Here is an 8,884-nt window from a genome sequence, read left to right as displayed (position 1 = left end):
ATATCCCCCCTTATGTATTTATACATGGATATCATATCCCCCCTTATGTATTTATACATGGAGATCTTATCCCCCCTTATGTGTTTATACATGGTGATCATATCCCCCTTATAAAAAGGTAAAAAAGTAGTGCTGCGCGGTACTATAATAGGGAGTTGGCCTAGGAGGCTTAATAAATTCTATAGACACTAAGATTGTGCGTGATATATATATTCCCGTATAAGTGAAAGGTATATAAAAAGTTGTGCGTATTTTTATGAGGGGGTGGTGGACAACTCTCACCACTATAGCATGATGATATTCAAGATAGGAGACAAATGTAATGAGTAAGAAAAAAAAAAAAAAAAAAGAAAAAATTGCAATACTTGGAATAAGTAATCCCTAATGCGATTTTATAACTGACAGAATCGCCTAAAGTGCCAGTGCTAGACAATAAATAGAATCATGAAAGTATTAACTACACCATAGATTAAATAAAACAATATATATAAAGCAGTCACAAAGAATAGTGAATCGCAGTGCGATTTGTTCACGCTGACAAAATCGCATGAAGTGCCAGTGCTAAAGGTGAGAAGGTGTGTGGAATATTCTGTTACACAATAAGGTAAATAGGATAATATGTATAAAACAATCACCAACTCGATAAAACGTATGTGCAAGAAATGGTGAGTTGTAGCTGCCAGAAGTCGCATAAAGTGCTAGTGTCACAGAAGTGGTAGAACAAGGTCCGTGCGGGTGTTCTCTACCATATAATCATCAAAACAATATTCCTGCGACCGTGAACAGCTCAATAGTTCAATTGTGCAAAAAATGACAGAAAATCAAAATAAACGCATAAGTAATATTGGTGTTAAGGGAGTAAAGAAAATCCCACAAACTAATCAAAAAACTGTGTACGATACCTACAAGAAATTATATAAAAAATAACAATAGCATATATCAGAGTGTGACCATTCTGCTTTGTGCGATAATCGGTGGCGATTATGTCAAAAGTCGCATATATCGACAAATCGCATATAATGTCCGTGTCTGTATATAAGTGCACAGAGCAATATAATCGGTGATGGTGGTGAAAGAGGTGAATATATCCCACGTGGTCCTGTGTGGTTGGAGTATGGGTGTCCCCTTACCTTACAGCTGTAAGGTAACAGCGTGTAATATGTATATCCTCAGAACTCCTGTACTTTATCCCTCGAGGTCTTGTCCCGATATTTACAGATCCTGGTATCCACGGATCCTGGCGTCTCCTGCCTATCACGCTGTGTTGGTCCCTTTAAGTATTTGCTCAGCAGCACTCAGCGTGGGGGGGGGGGGGGGTGTAGGTTTACCTCGGCAATTGGTGCATATGTAAGGGGTTAAAGAAATAAGGAGGAAGGGAGCCCCATAGTGTAGTAATTCTCAACACATATGATTTATTACAGCAAAACAGTAATGTACTCACAAGCAGACAAGTTTCAAATGCAGTGTATAAACGAGCCTCGAGCTCGATTGCGTCACTTCCGGTAGCGTCCCGACGCGTGTTCGTCACGGTCACGTGACTTCATCAGGGGAATCGAGCACGAGGCTCGTTTATACACTGCATTTGAAACTTGTCTGCTTGTGAGTACATTACTGTTTTGCTGTAATAAATCATATGTGTTGAGAATTACTACACTATGGGGCTCCCTTCCTCCTTATTTCTTTAACCCCTTACATATGCACCAATTGCCGAGGTAAACCTACACACCCCCCCCCCCCCCCCCCACGCTGAGTGCTGCTGAGCAAATACTTAAAGGGACCAACACAGCGTGATAGGCAGGAGACGCCAGGATCCGTGGATACCAGGATCTGTAAATATCGGGACAAGACCTCGAGGGATAAAGTACAGGAGTTCTGAGGATATACATATTACACGCTGTTACCTTACATCTGTAAGGTAAGGGGACACCCATACTCCAACCACACAGGACCACGTGGGATATATTCACCTCTTTCACCACCATCACCGATTATATTGCTCTGTGCACTTATATACAGACACGGACATTATATGCGATTTGTCGATATATGCGACTTTTGACATAATCGCCACCGATTATCGCACAAAGCAGAATGGTCACACTCTGATATATGCTATTGTTATTTTTTATATAATTTCTTGTAGGTATCGTACACAGTTTTTTGATTAGTTTGTGGGATTCTCTTTACTCCCTTAACACCAATATTACTTATGCGTTTATTTTGATTTTCTGTCATTTTTTGCACAATTGAACTATTGAGCTGTTCACGGTCGCAGGAATATTGTTTTGATGATTATATGGTAGAGAACACCCGCACGGACCTTGTTCTACCACTTCTGTGACACTAGCACTTTATGCGACTTCTGGCAGCTACAACTCACCATTTCTTGCACATACGTTTTATCGAGTTGGTGATTGTTTTATACATATTATCCTATTTACCTTATTGTGTAACAGAATATTCCACACACCTTCTCACCTTTAGCACTGGCACTTCATGCGATTTTGTCAGCGTGAACAAATCGCACTGCGATTCACTATTCTTTGTGACTGCTTTATATATATTGTTTTATTTAATCTATGGTGTAGTTAATACTTTCATGATTCTATTTATTGTCTAGCACTGGCACTTTAGGCGATTCTGTCAGTTATAAAATCGCATTAAGGATTACTTATTCCAAGTATTGCAATTTTTTCTTTTTTTTTTTTTTTTTTTTTCTTACTCATTACATTTGTCTCCTATCTTGAATATCATCATGCTATAGTGGTGAGAGTTGTCCACCACCCCCTTATAAAAATACGCACAACTTTTTATATACCTTTCACTTATACGGGAATATATATATCACGCACAATCTTAGTGTCTATAGAATTTATTAAGCCTCCTAGGCCAACTCCCTATTATAGTACCGCGCAGCACTACTTTTTTACCTTTTTACTCTGCTATTGGGACCCAAGCATCCCCATTTCAGTGTATGCAGCAGTACGATTATCGGATTCTTCCCTGATTAGGCGCAGGAATAACCCTTTTCTCATATCCCCCCTTATGTATTTATACATGGAGATCATATCTCCCCTTATGTATTTATACATGGAGATCATATCCCCCTTATGTATTTATATATGGAGATCATATCCCCCTTATGTATTTATATATGGAGATCATATCCCTCCTTATGTATTTATACATGGGGATCATATCCCCCCCTTATGTATTTATACATGGTGATCATATCCCCCCTTATGTATTTATACATGGAGATCATATCCCCCCCTTATGTATTTATACATGGTGATCATATCCCCCCTTATGTATTTATACATGGGGATCATATCCCCCCCCTTATGTATTTATATATGGAGATCATATCCCCCCCCCCTTATGTATTTATACATGGAGATCATATCCCCCCCTTATGTATTTATACATGGTGATCATATCCCCCTTATGTATTTATACATGGAGATCATATCCCCCCCCCCCCCCCCCTTATGTATTTATACATGGTGATCATATCCCCCCTTATGTATTTATACATGGTGATCATATCCCCCCTTATGTATTTATACATGGAGATCATATCCCCCCCCCTTTATGTATTTATACATGGTGATCATATCCCCCCTTATGTATTTATACATGGGGATCATATCCCCCTTATGTATTTATATATGGAGATCATACCCCCCCTTATGTATTTATACATGGTGATCATATCCCCCCCTTATGTATTTATACATGGTGATCATATCCCCCCTTATGTATTTATACATGGAGATCATATCCCCCCCCTTATGTATTTATACATGGTGATCATATCCCCCCTTATGTATTTATACATGGGGATCATATCCCCCTTATGTATTTATATATGGAGATCATATCCCCCCTTATGTATTTATACATGGGGATCATATCCCCCTTATGTATTTATACATGGAGATCATATCCCCCCTTATGTATTTATACATGGAGATCATATCCCCCCCTTATGTATTTATACATGGAGATCATATCCCCCCTTATGTATATATATATAGTATCTCACAAAAGTAAATATACCCCCCAGTCACATTTGTGTAAATCTTTTCTTCTCTCTTTTCATGTGACAACACTGAAGAAATGACACTTGTCTACAATGTAAAGTAGTGAGTGTACAGCTTGTATAACAGTGTAAATTTCCCGTCCCCTCAAAATAACTCAACACACAGCCATTAATGTCTAAACCCCTGGCAACAAAAGTCAGGACACCCCTAAGAGAATTGGGCCCAAAGTGTCAATATTTTGTGTGGCCGCCATTATGTTCCAGCACTGCCTTCACCCTCTTGGGCATGGAGGTCACCAGAGCTTCACAGGTCACCACTGGAGTCCTCTTCCCCTCCCCCATGATGACATCACAGAGTTGGTGGATGTTTGGAGACCTTGTGCTCCTCCACCTTCCATTTGAGGATGTCCCACAGATGATCAATAGGGTTTAGGTCTGGAGACATGCTTGGCCAGTCCATCACCTTTACCCTCAGCTTCTTTAGCAAGGCAGTGGTGGTCTTGGAGGTGTTTTTGCATATACTACCTTCTGACCTAGAAGTTTTGTTGTTGCCCCTGTAGATATCACTTTTTTTGATCTAGGAGCTCTGTTGTTGCTCTTGCACAAGTAAGCTATATTATATCCCAGCATATACATAGTTAATTATATTGCTTCTATCTATCCATCTCTGCACAGCGGCTATATGTCTGTTGTGCCCATTTTTGCCCATTTGGGTGTGAGTGGAGGCATCTCTGATTGGCTTTATCCCAATCACCAACACTGTGAGTGTATTCCATTATTATAATATATTGTTGTAACTCATACATCATTTTTGTATTTTTTGGTTATTATATTGTTCTTTTTTTAGAAATTACCCATTTCATCAATTCCCTGAGGAAGATGACTGGAGTTGAAACGCGTTGGGTTCTATTTATTTATTAGTGACATTTGTGGCCCCCCTTGATGAGTATTCACATGACAATCATATCGTTTTGATTTTATATTATATGATTGATATTGATTTTACATTATATGATTTTTTTGTAATGGAACCGTGTGATTCTTTTCAATCTTTGTACAATAAACGTTATGTATTTTACTTGTGAACATGTTTTTTTGTGGTGCCTTTAAAGTTCTACCCATTATTGAGGTCTCTATGCTAACAAATCACAACAAATGTTGCAATGGTTATTGGTACATAAATGAATACCACCAACACATCCCCAACGTGTTTTAACCCTATAGGGGCTTCCTCAGGGGGTCAGTAACAAATAGTCAGGGTGCAGAATATATTTTTAAAAAGTCAGTTTATTAAAAATTCCACGGGAAGATATACATTACAGTCTCCGGGAAGCACTTCAGAGGTGAAATTGTGAAACTGTAAACATCCGATATTAACCAGGGACCGCTGATCTGGATGGCGGTATGCCACATAGCTATCGATCAAGAAGCTGTCAGCATGGGCACAGAGCCTCCTGCCTCGCTCGGTGGGATCGATGCTGCAAACTGTGGAGAGCTGAGCAGCACTGGAGTTGGACTAAAAGGCAGGGCTGCTGTTAGAAATCACGGGGCCCCATACAGCCTACCTGGCAGGGCCCCCCCCTCCCGGCGGGAAGTGACTGAGGACATAGATTTATGTAGCACTGACCCCCGTAGGAGCTGCTCAATTTTTCTGGGCTTACCGATTACCTCCTCCAGCTCGTACTCGTTGTCCTTGTCTAGGGGTTCCCAGGGTTGATGACCCAGTAACTGTAGAGACCGACACTTGAATTCATTGTCAGGATTTTTATTTTGTATAAAACGGTTGAACAAACTCAGTCTCTAAGTTGGGAGTAGAGGGTATCGGGGTAGAGTTTAGCTCAGGTGCTCGGAACTGTTGACTTCAATAAAACTCTCTCTCTGTACACAATCCAGGAAACAGCCGCTGGCAACTGGACTCTTTAGCCCAGGGGTGCCCAACCAGTGGCCCGGGGGCCACATGTGGCCCGCGGAGCCTTCTGATGTGGCCCGCGGCCTCCTGCTCTGGGATGGCTGGTTGGCAAGCCTGGATCCCGGATTGTTCATCCCAGAGCATCAGAGCTGTGAATGAAGCTGGCGGTAGAGAAAGCAGGCCGCCGCGGAGCAGAGCCTCATAAGCCAATGCTTCCTGTATAGTGCTGGCTCCTGCAGAGTGATACCAAATATAGGCATATCTGTGGTTACTGGGCTGCTTTCAAACTGATCCGCAGGTGCACCGCCTACCTCCAATCTGATTTGCTAAAAAAAAACAGAAGGGAGACCACCCCCTTCAGCCTGGGCGGATAGGATTGAAGGGCCCATAGAGTAGAGTGGGCTGTGTCCATGTCCGCTCTCCATCTGCAGAGTGGACACGGGCCTGTCATCCGCCCGCTCCAATCATTGTGACCCGCGATCGGTTACCAAGTCACTAAAGTGGCCCTCGCTCTTCAAGAGGTTGGGCATCCCTGCTTTAGCCGTTGGATAAATCCTTAAGTTTTGGGTTTAGCAGCCAACAGGTAATTCTAGCTTTTCAAAGTCTCTCAAGCCGACTTGGTTGGAAACTTGGTTACAACTGGAAGGGTAGAAGTAGGAACTTTTCGTACTGTACCAGAATCTTTCAGCCGGTCCGGTGATACCGTAAGAATCGTGGATTCAATCAATGTCCAGCTCAGCTTCCAGGCTCTTACCGAATAGCCAGCCTCGTGCGTGGCTCTCTCACTGAAGAGTCCTCCCCTGGTTGCGTTTTGAGTTGCTGGGCCTCTCCAAACCCGAGACGGCACCGGAACACCTCAGAATCCTCCTTCCAGTTACTGTGCCTCGGACTAGCCAGTTCTGAGGCTCGGAAACGGATGGATCCGCACCACAGGCCATGAGGGCCCCCGAGGGCTGGTCAGGAGGACCTGGACCACGGAGTCAGCAACAACTTCTGGACCGGAACTCAGAACCACGTGACTTCGGCACCTTAAGTACCCTCTCCCGGATTACGCAGTGAGACAAACGCGCCCACTGATTGGCCCAGAGAGAGAGATTGGTACCCAATGCGTCCAACCAGACTGCGTTCTATAGCCTCCCACAGGTGTACAACCCCCACCTATGACCAGGCAGAACTTCTATACAGCCCTGCCAAACTGACGCCAAAGTACAATTTAGCACAATTAACCCCAAAACTCACTACAGTTTTGAGCAAAAACTAAATTTAAACACATAGCGCATACTCATTAGGAGTACCGGCGCTACATTTACGATGTCACTTTCATTCGGCCTCAGTCGCAAAGATGATTGAATTGGAAGTGCTCTGAGGCTTCGTGCTCATTCACAAGCTGAAGCATAGTGAACACAGTTTACTATGCTTCCGTGATGAATGGACACATGAGTGATTGGTACCGATCGCTCGCTGTGTTCATTCGGGAACGGAAGGGCCTATAAATGATATATTTACTGGCCCCTTCCCTTGCTCTCTATCCATCCTGAAACATCCCCATGTGCGCAGCAGTTGATGGCAGGAGAGGAGAGGAGAGGAGGGAAGCCAGAAGAACTGCGGGAGAGGGGGGTAAAGTTACACGCAGGGGGGCCTAGACAGCAGATGGAAGGGGTGCATGTGCTAGAACCACCCCCCTGCAGTGCAGCCAGAGGGAGAAGCTGGTAGCATTGCAGGGGAAGGCAGAGGAGGATTGATGTCAGCAATAAGACATGAGTACAGTCGGCCGTTCTTCTCAGCAGATGCCTGGGCCCCCCTTTTGAACTGATGGGGCCCGGGCCGGGTACAGGAGGCTTGGCTGTACCACTTTATCAGTGGTCCTGCTCACAGGGACTCACAACAGTAAGGTGAGTGGGAGATTCAATCAACAGGAGTGTGAGATGCTGAACAGGGGGGGGGGGGGGGGCAGAGCCAGACCTGCTAGGGGTACAGACTGCTGTCAGCATGTGAGGCTTCCCTCTGAAATGCTGGGAGGGACCAAAGTCAAAAGGTTGAGTGGGTGGATGAACATGTTTCAGGATCCCACCTCTTTTAACCACTTCAGCCCCAGAAGGTTTTACCCCCTTCCTGACCAGGCCACTTTTTGCTATGCAGCACTGCGTCGCTTTAACTGACAATTGCGCGGTCGTGTAGCGTGGGCACCCAAATAAAATTGATGTCCTTTTTCCCCCACAAATAGAACTTTCCTTTGGAGGTATTTGATCACCTCTGCTGTTTTTATTTTTTGGGTTATAAACAATTGTGAAAAAAAAAAAAAAATAACTATTATTTTTTACTTTTTGCTAGAAAACACATCCAATAAAAAAAACGTAAAAAATCTAATTTCTTCATCAATTTAGGCCAATATGTATTCTGCTACATATTTCTGGTAAAAAAAAATAAAATAAAATCCCCAAAAATGTATATTTATTGGTTTGCGCAGAAAAATATCACATCTACAAACGATGAGATAGATTTGTCTTTTTTTTTTAATTGTTTTTACTAGTAATAGTGGCGATCAGCGATTTTTTTAGCGGGATTGCGGCGGAAAAAATCTGACACTAAGTGACACTTTTTGGGGACCGAGGACACCAATACAGTGATGAGTGCTAAAAAAAATGCACTGCCACTGTACTAATGACACTGGCAGGGAAGGGGTTAACACCAGAGGCGATCAAGGGGTTAAAGTGGATGTAAACCCACTCTCAACCTTTCTAAACTACTGCAATATTGGTTATCTAGAAGGATATAGATGCCTCCTGCATGTATACTTATCTGTCAAATGTCTCCCCTCTGTCTGCTATGAGACCCGAAAAACTGCAGATTTTGTGGGTGGGTCTGTTTTTCCAGGGCTCAGTGGGAGGAGTCATGATGTCAGTAGACTCCCCGCCCACTTCTACACTCCC

The sequence above is a fragment of the Lithobates pipiens genome, unplaced genomic scaffold (genome assembly GCF_037356315.1).
Source record: "Lithobates pipiens isolate NorthernLeopardFrog02 unplaced genomic scaffold, aLitPip1_a1.2 Scaffold_22, whole genome shotgun sequence".
Taxonomy (NCBI): domain Eukaryota; kingdom Metazoa; phylum Chordata; class Amphibia; order Anura; family Ranidae; genus Lithobates; species Lithobates pipiens.
This window is presented reverse-complemented; position numbering follows the sequence as displayed.